Source organism: Eucalyptus grandis, chromosome 3 (assembly GCF_016545825.1).
Source record: "Eucalyptus grandis isolate ANBG69807.140 chromosome 3, ASM1654582v1, whole genome shotgun sequence".
In the NCBI taxonomy this organism is placed as follows: domain Eukaryota; kingdom Viridiplantae; phylum Streptophyta; class Magnoliopsida; order Myrtales; family Myrtaceae; genus Eucalyptus; species Eucalyptus grandis.
The window spans coordinates 12,265,130-12,278,624 of record NC_052614.1 but is presented as its reverse complement, the minus strand read 5'-3'; the positions used below and the strand labels follow the sequence as shown (position 1 = coordinate 12,278,624).

The window sequence follows — 13,495 nt, the reverse complement described above, 5'->3', positions numbered from 1 at the left end:
AACGACGAATTATTAGTGACTAACAAGACAAAATTAGTATTATTCAGATTACTAGTAGCTATAGCTGCAATATCATATGCAAAATCAACTATAATTCCCTTACCATTCTCGTTCTTTGGCTTAAAGCAATTCTTTTTAAGATGTCTCTTTTGCCACAGTTCTAACAAACAGCACCACTAATAGTAGACTAACTACGTCCAGTCATGTTTATTCTTCTCTTGTTAACATGAGTACTAATTCTTCCTCTATTTTCTCCTACTAAAACAACGGATATAGGTTCGCCAAATTTTCTTCTACGAATGTCTTCACTTAGAATTAAATCTCAAACCTTATTAAACGTCAAGCTTATTAACCCAAGGAAATTACTAATAGCAATAACAATAATATTTCAACTATCGGGTAATGAGGGTAATAAAATCAAAGCATATATCTCATCTTCAAAATCAATCTCAATTGAACTCAATTGACTAACAAATAGACCTTGTTGATCGCAGATGGCTTCTTGTACATATCCGATAGGGCTTTTATCAAATTAGTAGTGATTTTCTCCTTCATGATATTAAATGCGACGTTATGAGCCGACATCAGCCGAACAACACCCATAGCTCGTCTTTTAAGCAATTCTCGTTCCACTTGCTTCATCGACTCTGGCTTCTCTCCAGATAGGGACAAGTGTAATTTCATATGGTAGAGATAATCTTCAATTTGTATCTTCTAGAAATCAAAATGTTTCCCATCAAATATGTCAATTCTCACTTTTTCTTCTTCTATCATCATCAATTTGCTTCAACTTAAGACTTTGTTACAGAAAAACGAGCGATTGAATAATAAAATAGATGAGATAAAGAAAATAGATCATACACCATATTTATGTAGTTCGATTGTAATGACCTATGTCCATGGGAAGAGCATCGATGAATTTCACTATAGATCACGTGACACGATGAAGATTACATACTCAAGTCACTTAAATACCCTTAGTGTTTCCCAAGCTCTAATTATACTCAATAACTCAGGTAGTGTTTAGTTCCACAGTTCCTTGCGAAATAATCCCTTAATCTTATGAAAGAATTATACACAAATCTTAACATAAGATTTAATCGGCTTGAACACTAATTATTCTTAGATATAATTGCACGAATAAATTTCACCGCACGAACGACACGAAGATAGCCCACACTTCTCAAGCACTCTTTCGGCGCTTCCAGACTTCATATCAACAATGGCGCGTGAGAGCTTCCTCAATCAGATTATACGTACTGCCAAGATAAGCCCAAGGAGGCCTACTGCAACATGGACACGTAAATTCCATTCAGGATTCCAAATTTGGTCAAAGGTCAGCACTTTATGTTTTAGATTTTCCTTGGACCGACTTATTTGGATTTCCTTTGTCTGAACAAAATTCGGACTTCTTTAAGTCAACAACGATCCAAGTCAAAATATGGACTTTCCCCATTGAGGCACGTTCGTTTTCCGAAACTAATATAAGCTAAATGTTATCTCTCTCAAACTGCTCAAAAGCTCAAAAACTACATCGCCACACCGCGCTGCTCAGCACCTGGTACACCGCTATGGCCAGGCTCATGTCCCAGGCCTGCAGCCTTTGAGGAATATCTCGGACGAGTGGACTCAAGTGATAGCCCGAGCCCTATTGAAAAGACCAAGGGGCCAATTCCATTAAAAAAAAAAAAACCCAAACTTTAGCATTAGTCCTAAATCTGCCCAATTTTTTTTGTCTCGAAAAAAAAAAAATTCAACTTTATTTTAGTCCCAAATCTATCCTCCATCAAAAATTACCGTTAAGTCCTCTGATGTGGCAAATCCACGTCAGCACAAAATCTGATGTGAAAAAACTCCACAAAACGTCGTCGTTCGTTTTTATGGACATTGATAGAAGCCACGGTGTTGCTACTTCTTCTTCCTCCCTTCGAGCGACGCTCTATGTTTCGAAGACTGGGGAAATTAGGGTTTGGCTTTTGCTTCTTCAATTTGCGCTCAAAAAGAGATTCGCTCTCAATGACACAAAGCCAAAGCCGGCGAGCTTCCCCATCCTCAGAGCGCGAACGCCTCTCTGTGCGTTAGCCTCTCGAGTCGTTTCACTCGAAGGAATTAATTGCTGATAGGAGGAATTCCTCCATGAAACAACTTGAGTGGTGCATTTCATAGCGCTTGGTCTCTTCCTATACAGGCTCGCGCTTGGTCGCTCGCTCCGAGGAGAGGGTGGCAAAAACTACAAATAACTCACATGAAAACCAGGTATTTGTTCTTCTATTTCGTTTGTTCTTCTTTTCCCCCAAATCTGGTCAATGAAACAAAAATCATTGTACATATATGTACATGTTGAGATGTCTTCTTCTAAATTTAGATTAATTTTCATAATGATTCAAGTTGATTTTTGTTGATTACGATCGTCTAGAATGGGATTAGTGCAAGATTAGTATCGAATCCAAGTTTGTTAATATGCCGTTTCTCCTTTTGTCGAGCGTATACAACTTGTTTGATGATATGTCCATGAGATACTGTCATGAATTAATTTCTAGAATTGCTCAATCTAAAGATGGTTTGATACAGTCCACATGTTATTAATCGATTTGTTAATTATTGGACAGTATTCACAAGAATGTTGGTTGATTATTCGCGAGAATTAATTTCTACCTGACTTTGGCTCACAACCTGTTTGAAATTACGTCAAGAATATTTGTATGAACTAATTTCTAGAGTTATTGGACAATATTCACAGTTGAGCCAAAATCAGAGTCAAAGGCCTACCCTATCATGATTGAATTATTGTGCAATAGAATTCAATCACATGAGAATGTTGGTTGATTATTTAGGTTGACCATTGTTGTGCTCGCAAGTTTTACTTGTCAATAATTGGAGTATTACTAGGTTGAATCAGAAGCGATGATGAGTTCATTCAATTATTGAATCTTTATGTTCGAATATTATTTTTAGTTATCAATTTATGACTTTGTTTATTTTCTAATAGAATGAAAGTAAGAGTGATGACAGTGATAAAGAATCAAATATATCTGATGATGAAGAGTCACTGACAAGGGAGTTGATGAGAGAATTTGAAGAGGAGGAAGGGAAGGAGGCGGATGATAATCGAAATTTAGTTGTAGGTTCCATTAATATTATTTTAAATGAAAATGAGGTAGCTGATGAAGAGGCAAATCCTGATAATGAATCTCTAAGTGGACCTAATGTTAATGATTTTGAAGAAACCATTGGCACATCAGGCTTGATGGTTAATAGGTATGATCCTATGTTAACGAGGAAGTGTTTAGTGTAGGCTAACATTTTTTTTTTGGCAAAAGAGTGAAAATAAAAGAATGGAAGCAAGATGTGTAAGAGGATGTGACTGGAGCTTGTATGGCAATTGGATTCAAAATGAGAAAACTTTTGTCATAAAGAGAGTTGGATATCCCCATACATGTAATAGAAGTCTAAAAAATAGGCAAGCCATTGCTACATGGCTTGCTCAAGAGTACATGTCCAAGATTAGAGCCAAACCTACTTACTTAGTTGCAGAAATGCAAACAGATACAAGAGTAAGATTTGCCCTGACACTTAACAAGAAAAATGTTATAAGGCTATAGGAAAGCTCTTAGTGATATAAGGGGTTCGATAGTAAAGCAATATGGTATGCTAAGATCTTATTTGGCGGAGCTCAAGAGAGTTCATAAGGATGGAACATTTAACATAAAAGTCGACCTAACAACCAAAATATCTGAGAGATTTTATGTGGGTTTTGATGAGTTGAAAATGGGGTTTTTAGTAGGATGTAGGCGTGTCATAAGCTTAGATGGGTGCCTTTTTAAGACCGGATTGAAGGGTATGTTGCTGTGTGCTATAGGAAGAAATGGAAACAATCAAATGTTTCCAATAGCTTGGCAGTTGTGAAAGTTGAGTTCGAGGCATCTTGGACTTGATTTCTCACCCCGTTATTCGCCGACCCGAGCATGGATACGGGCAAGGATTGGACTTTTATCAGTGATCAGTAAAATGTGATATCTCATCTTATGTCTTTTTTGGCTACTACACTACAATAGTGCAATTATTGATGTAATTTGTTTGTTTTTATCGGTTTTTTTTATTATTATTATTATTGTTGCAGGGACTAATGAATACAATTTCATGCCTATCTCCACAAGCAAAGCATTGGAATTGTCCAAGACACATATATGCTAATTGAAAAAAATTGCACAAAGGGGATGCTCTTAAGAATCTCTTATGAAGGGATGAGGTTTGACCTAGCAATGACAGATTTGAAGGAGGAGTGCCCTATAGATTATGAAAAATTTATGAGACAAGGCCCTAAGCACTTATTGTGGGGCTTTCATCAAGACAAGTACCAAGTGTGAAACGGTTGATAATAATTTAAGTGAGACCTTCAACCTATATATTTGCACATCAAGAGCAAAACCTATTCTTGAGATGCTTGAAGGAATAAGAACTATGTTGATGGAGAGGACGGCCGAGAGAAGTCATTTAATCGTGGATCAAATAAATCCAATTTGCCTGAGGATTAGAATAAAGTTGGAGAAGGCTAAGCTAGAGTCTAGGTGTTGTAATTCTAGAATGACAAAGGGAAATAACTTCGAGGTGCAAGTATTTGACAAAAGATTTGTGATTGACTTGGCTGGGAAGACTTAGACTTGAAAGGAATGAGATATATCCGGAGTACCATGTAAACATGCCATATGTTGCATTAATTTCATGAAGTTAGATATCAATGATTATATTGATGACTGCTTCAAGAGAGATGCTTATGAGAGATGTTATCAATTTCCCCTCCCAGCCATGAATGGACAATAAATGTGGCCTAAAGTCAGTGGTGAGCCAATCAAACCCCCACCTTATAGAAGGAAAAGGGGGAGAGAGAAGAAAAACATAATCAAAGACAAGGATGAACGAAGTAGTGATGATAAAAAAATTGATGAAAGTTGAAGTCCAAATGCGATGTTCAAATTGTCTTTAGTATGGGCATAACAAGAAAACATGCAAGAATCCTACAACACCTAGGCCATCCAAAGTAAGCTTTATTTGAAAACTTTATAACTTTTCATAATAATTTTTTTGAGGGGCTATCATGATTGTTAACATTGGTGTTCTTATGTTTTTTTCACATGTAGGCAAAAAGAGGAAGACGAAAGAAGGCCACTAGTGTGCAGGATAGTGTGTAGGCTAGTAGACCATCTAATACGGACTTTGCTATCATCAAGAAGGAGAGAGCACAAGTTATTTGTTTTTTAGCCACATTTTATTTTCATAATAGTTGTGTATTGTCATTAATTTTGTTATGTTGATTATGTACCTTTAGGCGCGACAAGGATATGGAATTTTTATGTCTGAAATTGGGAATTCATATTTAAGGGTAATATTTTTGTCTAATATTTTATATGTACATTGAAAAGAAAAACAAGTTCGCATGTCAGATTTTTTTTTTTTTTTTTAAATTGTAGATGCTTGGTAGTGAAAGATTTATTGATATCGAAGGTCCATCCTTCTCCAACGAACAAACAAGAGCAAGGAATGTTCAAGTTTTACCTAGCCAATCTTCAGTTGATATCTTAGAACTTCCATGCACTCAACAGTTTGGAATCGATGGTGGATTATGAAATTGTGGATCAAGAAATGTTAATGGATGTTCAGTGCTTGCTGTTGGATGAAGATATTTTGTTGCAAATTGAAAAGTGCTAGTTTTTATGTTTTTTGTTAGTTGATTTGGCTATGTACTATATCTGGTCTGGTGATTTGGTAATGTAGCTTTTTATTTGGGATGTTTTGGCTATGTAAAACGTGTTGAGTTATGCTTACTGTATTGGGACATCTCTCTTTTCTAGCATTATGTTTTGGTTATGTACAATGGTTTGGGACCAAGAAATGCTAGTGAATGTTTAGTGCCTATGGTACCGGAATTGGTTGAAGGTTTTGAGTTGGATCATTATTTGTGGTTTTAGTTGTATAAAATAGGTCTTGTCATGGAAGGTGATGGAAATGTAGCAATGTGGTTTTGTATTGTACAATCTGGTGTGCCAAATTGCATATCTGCAAATGTTTCTGCGGTTTAACTTGGCTGCTCAAGTTTACATGAGAAAAGAAATTGGTAAGATATTCAAATAATTCAAATAATTTAGATAAATTCCGCATCAATTATGAAAATTCAAAGACTATGTTCCATGCATTGAAACTAATGCGATTCCAAGTATGTGATTTTAGTAAGCAAATGCCAAAAAAGAAGAAACTAATATGAAAACAAATGTATTTAAGATCAACAAGGATTAAAACTCAATGGGTCTTTTGCCAATATTAGAAACAAATAAATCGGAAAAAAAAAAATTGGAGATCTAAAAAAATAGCTACAAGATGCTCTGTAGCATCTAAAACACAACTTCACATCAGCAAACCCCTATTAAAAGATGCCACGGACATGAGAATGCCTTCTCAAAACACAAAACGTCAATGAAGGTTTTTCCGCATCCTTTTATATCACAGCTGTAGTCGACTCTGACTTCGGCTCAAGCACCTTTGAACAAGGTAGGCCTTTGATATCTTCTTCGATCACAAAGAGCCATCTGCATACACAAAAAGTTACGATGCTGTGCATAACTAGGAGAGGAATATTAATTCAATGCACAGGTTTGAGATCTCACTTTTGATTGTTCTCGTCTTCCCCCAAGCCCTCAACTTTTCATGCATTTCTTTGCAAGAGTGACAAACATTACTGGCCTAATCGAGCACTATGGATAAAATCCCAGTAGTCTAGCTCAACACCTCATCTTATTTGGTCATCTAATCTCCGTTCTTCGAGAGAAAGTTTCTCAACTTCTGCCTGCAAAGGCAATTTAAATCCTGTCACTAGAAAAGAGGATTTGCCCCTTTTTCCCCATTTAATCATCTACTCATATGTCACCTTGTTAAAACAATGGATTGTTGGTGTAAGAATTCATATTGCAGACTGCCTATCCACAATATCAATATAGAATGACACTAATAGCGTTTTGCAAATCTGCAACCGGGAAATCCCTTGCCAACCATTATGACATTTGCCTTCAACTTCTAGCCACCATTCATCTTATCAATGATGAATTCAACTGAAGCCTCAACATATGCTATTCTAGAATTTCACCCTCTACCGCTCATCGGCGACCATCACCGGTCGCCATAAAAACACATGAAACACAAAGGCATGGTGAACAGAGATACAAAAGAAACCAAAGTTCAGTAGTGTACTCAGCAACTATGAAACGTCAAGAATACAATCCAATAATAAGCAAATTGATTAATAACATGTGGACTCTATCAAAACATCTTTAGATTGAGCAATTCTAGAAATTAATTCATGACAATATCTCATGAACATATATATCATCAAACAGGTTGTTTATGCTTGACAAAAGGGGAAACGACACATTAACAAACTCGGATTTGATACTAATCTTGCACTAATCCCATTCTGGACGATCGTAGGAAGACATCTCCACATGTACATATATGTACAATGATTTTCATTTCATTGAGAAAAGAAGAACAAATGAAATAGAAGAACAAATACCTAGTTTTCACACGAGCTGTTCGTAGTTTCTGCCACTCTCTCCTCAGAGCGAACAACCAAGCGCGAGCTTGATAGGAAGAGACCGAGCGCTATGAAGTGCACCACTCAAGTTGTTTCATGCAGGAATTCCTTCTGTCTGCAATTAATTCCTTCGAGTGAAACGACTCGAGAGGTTAACGCACGGAGAGGCGTTCGTGCACCGAGGATGGGGAAGCTCGCCGGCTCTAGCTTCATGTCGTTGAGAGCGAATCTCTCTTTGAGCGCGAATTGAAGAAGCAAAAGCCAAACCCTTGTTGATACCTATTTTCAAACAAAAACAACAAATAAAAAAAAAAAAAAAAAAAGCTTAGGGGTCGGGTCGGGCCATATTCAACTTTGGCCCGAACGGCCCGACCCGCCCCTCTTTCTTTTTTTCTTTCCCCCCACGCCAGGCCCAGCCAAGCCTTCCTCGCGCGGCCCACTACAGCTGGTCGTCCTCCTCTTGCAATCCTTCACACACAGAGCTAGAAAAGCAAAAAGCATAAGCGCAACTGCAAGCGACAGGGGGAACAGGGGAGGCAGGGGCGATGTTTGACTAGGGCTGGCGGTCGAGGGGCAGCCGATGCTGCAGCGGTCTTTGCACGCCGATTTGCAGAAGAAAAAGAAGAAAAACGAAAGGGAATCAAGGAGAGAATAGCAACCAGAGAGAGAACCGCGAGGGACTAAACAGAAACCGAGAGGGAACATAGCAGAGAAAACGAGAGGGAGCGAGGAGAAAACAGGACAAGAAAGCCGGTGAAGAGGAAGCCGAGGAGAAGGAGACCCTCCGGGACGCCCTACCGCCGCCGATGAGCCACCTGACTGACGCCGACCGCCCCCATCTCCCCATAACTCAGGTTGGTATTTTAACAAACACCTGGTGTGCGTTCCTCGAAACCAAGCCGACCGGAGCTCATTGCGACCAGTTCAGGCGAGCTCCGGCCACCACCCATCCTCCATTCCTTTCCTTGACATTCTAGCATTTTTTTTTTTTGGAGTTTAGGACCTGCACTAGGGCCTCGGCCAAGCCAAAACCCCTTAGAATCTGTAGCGCCCACCACCCGTTCGAGGAAACGCCCAAACAAATCCTCCTTTCCGACTCCTCCGCATAGAGCCCCAACTAGGATGTTTGGCCATAAGAGAGGCACCGTCGTCTAACCAGAGGCCACCCGCATCGCTTGCCGTCGCCGTCTTCCCTGTCACAACAGGGCGGATTGAGGAGCAGGGGCCACGGGCCGGCAGAATGCCGTCCTCAACTGACGCCTTGCCACCACCGCCAAGACCCTTGACCTCAGGGGTCGAGCCGCCCTTCCCCGCCTAATCGAAGCGGAGCGGCCGCACCTTGGCCAGAGCTGCCCGAGCCACTTGCCGCCGTGGCTTCCACGGTCACGACCGAGTGGTCGCGAACTAGGAGTCGCAGCTAAGCTGGCCGAATTACAAATCTAGCTTGCTCAGCCTGTTTTGCTGGGGTTGGGCTTATTGGATGGAGCCCGACTCCAAACCAAGTAAAGGCTCGACTAGCTCTGGTCGGGCCTGGCCCTTTTCTAGCAGATTGACTGACCCGCCCCCAGCCAAGTTGGACCCAGGCGGTTTTGACCGACCCGCCCTGATCAGGTCAAGCGGGACCCGACCCAACCCGGCCAAAAAAGATAAAAATAAAATAAAATAAAATAATATCTTTTTAAAAAAAAATCAAAATTCTAAAAAATGTAAGGTTTGGTTGGGAATTGTCATGTCTTGCCTTGTTAGTGTAATTATGTCTTTATTTGCTTGTATATTAATTATATCGCATGTTTAATTTGTATATTTAATTACGTTTGTGAATGTTTAATTGCATGTGCTCAATTTTACTATGATTAGGATCTTGGTAGCTATAATTATTAGTTTAATAATTGCACACCCGCATGATCACCTCACATATTAATGGATAGGTGTAAAATCAATCTAAATTGCCTGACAAAAATATTTTCTTTTAAAATAAACAAGATTGGGTACCAAAATGGTACTAATTGGTCAATTAGTATAATCAAGTCCCTGATCTTAGATTCTCTAGTTGCGTAAGAAGTAAGGTACACTTCCATACCTCACTTGATTTCTAGCCGACCCCAATAGACTAGTGGCGACTTCGATTGCAAAATTCTCAAGAATACCCTAATGTCGCACGAGGTATGGGTTTGGGAGAGCCCGTGTCTAATCCGATATTTAAGCAATACCCCCTAAATCTATTCCCCTCCCTTGAGGGGTAGGTTGCGACAACCCTAATTTCCCCAATCTTCAGAGCATAGAGCATTGCTCAAAGGGAGGAAGAAGAAGCAGCAATGCTATGGCTTCTCTCAATGTCCATAAAAATGAACGACGACGTTTTGTGGAGTTTTTTCCACATTAGATTTTGTGCTGACGCGGATTTTCCATGTCAGAGGACTTAACGATGATTTTTTTACGAATGGTAGATTTGGGACTAAAGTAAAAGTTGAAGGTTTTTTTCGAGACAAAAAAAAGTTTTGGGCAAATTTGGGACTAATGTTAAAGTTTGGGGTTTTTTATGGAATTGGCCCAAAGATCAAGACGTCCGCACAAACAGCCTCCATGCACAGCATGATGGCCTACATCGGCTTGGTCCCGAATCACTTGAGGAACTTTGAGCCCAGGCCTGCCCCAGGCCCAGGCCTGCCAAGAAGACCGCCATTCCAGCCAAGCCCAGCTTCAAGAGAGGCCTCCTCCCAAAATGGTCCAAGAAAAGAACCGACGCAAAGGCGAGGAATGTCTTGGCAAGTCCCATTATGATAGTCACCCCTAATAGCTGTTGGTTATTGCTAATCCCAGCATCTTGGAAGACATCTGGACTAAAGTACACGGCAGTGGCAGCATTCCCTAACGCCTGCATAAAGAAGTTAAGTCCAATGGCTGCCATGAGAGTCCGTCTGATGCGTCTCCAGAGGACCTCCTTCCTAAGGCCTGCCCGTGCCATCAGGCCAAAGCGGGCCCGTGGATCGATCAACCCTACGTTGGTCTTCATCTGATTTGGCCTCAAATCAGCTTTTACCTCATCTTCTGATGTCTTGATCAGCACCCTCTTTGCTTCTTCGAATCTGCCCTCCATCACCAGCCAGCTCGGTGACTCTGGTATCGTCATCACGCCTGCCCTGATCGCGATTGCTGGCACTCCGGCTAGCCCAAGCATGAGCCTCCAACTTATATTAACTGGTAGGCCTTATAAGGCATAGTTGGATACATACCCAAGTAAAATCCCAACATTGATAAAGACTTCAGGCAACGAAGACAGGAATCCCCGGGTTGTTGCTGGAGAGATCTCCGCAGCATAGACTGGGGTGATCATGAGGGCATACCCAACACCGATCCTCGTGACCACCCTCCCAGCCATTAGGAACATGAAGGATGGAGCAAGGCCCATCAGAAGTGCACCGATTAAGAACGTGGAGGCTACAAGGACTATCGTGTATCGCCGGCCGATCCAATCGGAGGTCCAGCCAGAGACGAGAGATCCAATCAGCCAGACCACATTGGGCGAACCCACCATCTCAACCTGGGATGGTGTGATCATGAGGCTCTCTCTGATGTATAGCACCGCCCCACTCATCATCCCAATGTCTCTACACATTCATATACACATAAATTCAACGTCAAGTTCAACTATGGCTTTGCTTTCCATCAAACGGTCGGTAGACCAATCTAAATACACCACTTAATCCTACCATGGACCTTTTCTCTCTTTTTAGGGCAGGATCAAAACATTATGTACATACAGAAAGTAGTATAATGGAAATAGTTTGTGCTAAGAACTCATCATGGCCCAGCAAAATAGAGTTGGTGGAGGCCAAGATGGCACCACCCAGAGCATATCGGTTCAGGCGAGGCTTCCGGCAACCACTGCCTTCCACTGCCGCTCTACATTCTTGGAGCCGGACTGTTTTCTTGGGGCTCGCGAGATCCTCTTCAGAAAAAACAGGGTCTGACTCGGGAACAAGAGGATCATACAGGTGTTTTGAGTGAATCCTGCATGAGTGAAGGTTGAAATGGGGAAGGGTTAAGCTTTGGTTGGTTCTGGGAATACTGCGAGTTTTCAACAAGAGGGCATGTGGGGAAAATGTTCATATGAGAGAGAATAGGTCTTAGCTTTTTATACATTAATTATTTTGTCTTGGTCCTCCTTAAGGACTAGGAAATGCAAGGGGTCAAGACAGGTACGCAAGAAGACAAACCACAGAAGATTAGTAAGTGTCTATGTCTTCCATCGCTTCCATCGCTCAAGCAGTGTGTACAAAGAATCAAATCTGTATATTTTTTCATTTGACAATTCGAGTGTACAATTGTAGAGGTCTGGCTACTGGAAATTCAAGGAACACCTTCCACGAAATCACAGATCGGTCGAATCCATGCCTGGTGACATTTGAACGAGTGATTTGTAGTTATTAAGCCAGAAATCATTAGACGCCTCAGAATCCTAGACGTTATGTATGTTCAGTCCTCTAAAAGTACCGGAGGATGAACGCTCCTCATATGCAAGGGGCAAGAGAATTGTCACAATCGCACATTTGTCGATGAAGATTAATGAATTGCTCAAAAGGTTTTAAGAGTATACAAGAAATGATTCAACATCCATCAATCACAAAAAGGTATTTCATCTTACGGTTATTGTACGCGACAACTAACCCAATTCAAAGCAAGTGATGTCTAAATTAAAATGCTATGCAGAAAGACAAGCATATTGCATGAACAATGTGATTGATCAATTACACCACGTCGGCTCATAACCGACGGATAAATCACTTTTCCATCCATCATGCATAAGAGAAGATTAGTCAAGATTGAAATATGTTGGATGTTAAATTGACTATAAAGTGATCGGTAATACATATTCATTAGCTCCACCATGTATACAATCATGGAGTGAACAGTTAGGCATATTTATAAAATGTAATAATCTAAATTCCATGTCATTGCTCAATTTATGGAGATCCAATCGCTTTGTAATTGGAATATGCTCTCTCGCAAAGACACCATGCACACGGAAGTTCCAAAGTCAAATGCAAAGCTTCCACCAATCAAAGAGCCATGGGTCCTGTCTATAAGATGCAATGCATTCAGGATAAGAGAAAATAGGCCCTTGAAATTAGGGGTGTGCAAAGAAATCGGGAACCGCCCGGACAGCTCAGAACCGGACTTAACTGCCCAAGAACCAATGGTTCCTAAGGGAATCGGTCCGGTTCTCAGTTACAATTTATTGGAACCGGTGGGTATCGGTCTAGTTCTCAATTTCAAGTGTGGAACCGTCCACCGGGACTGGTCCGATAATATATATAATATATATTTAATTTTAATATAAAAAATGAAAAATCCTAAATCCGTAGGCTACTTATTAGTGTTTATGTTAGATAATTATCTGCTTTTGCCTACTTATAATAAGAGCGGTGAGTGTATTCTCTTGCTTACCATTTCCTAACATACTAATATTGTTAGTTCATTGGCTCTAACTAGGAGCGTCTTTGATGATGTGATTTTGTTGTATAATTCTTTGCTGCATATTACAATGTTAACATGTGAAGCTTGGTGGGACCGGTTCTATGGACTCACTCAAAAATCGGACTGGACCGGTGGTCCAATTCTCGAGTGGATCCATGGAATTAATAAGCGGTTCTCAATTCTAATTTTTCAGAGCCGGTCCTTAGTGGGCAGCTCTCGGATTTAGGGTAGGAACCTTCTACCGAAACCATACTTACCCCTATTTACATGGTGAGTAGATATCTATGTGCTTTGCTTAGTGTTGGGAAAAACTGATCCCCGAAAAACCGAATTCGACACCGAATCGAACCCCTAAATCAATGCGGAAGACGAAGCCCGGGAAAACACGCATCACCGATCGTAAAGCACACCACGGATTCTAGCGTACCTTGTTAG

General features: G+C 40.6%; 1 long non-coding RNA gene and 1 pseudogene across 1 annotated transcript; one reads left to right on the top strand and one right to left on the bottom strand.

Moving 5' to 3' along the window:
• Positions 1-1,915: 1,915 nt before the first annotated feature.
• On the top strand, positions 1,916-5,856 carry LOC120291473. The gene is made up of 3 exons (XR_005549511.1): positions 1,916-2,256; positions 4,121-5,038; positions 5,139-5,856. It is a non-coding gene; the product is annotated as an uncharacterized LOC120291473 (long non-coding RNA).
• Positions 5,857-10,139: 4,283 nt separating this feature from the next.
• LOC120286047 lies at positions 10,140-11,975 on the bottom strand (annotated as a pseudogene).
• Between the last annotated feature and the right edge of the window lie 1,520 nt (positions 11,976-13,495).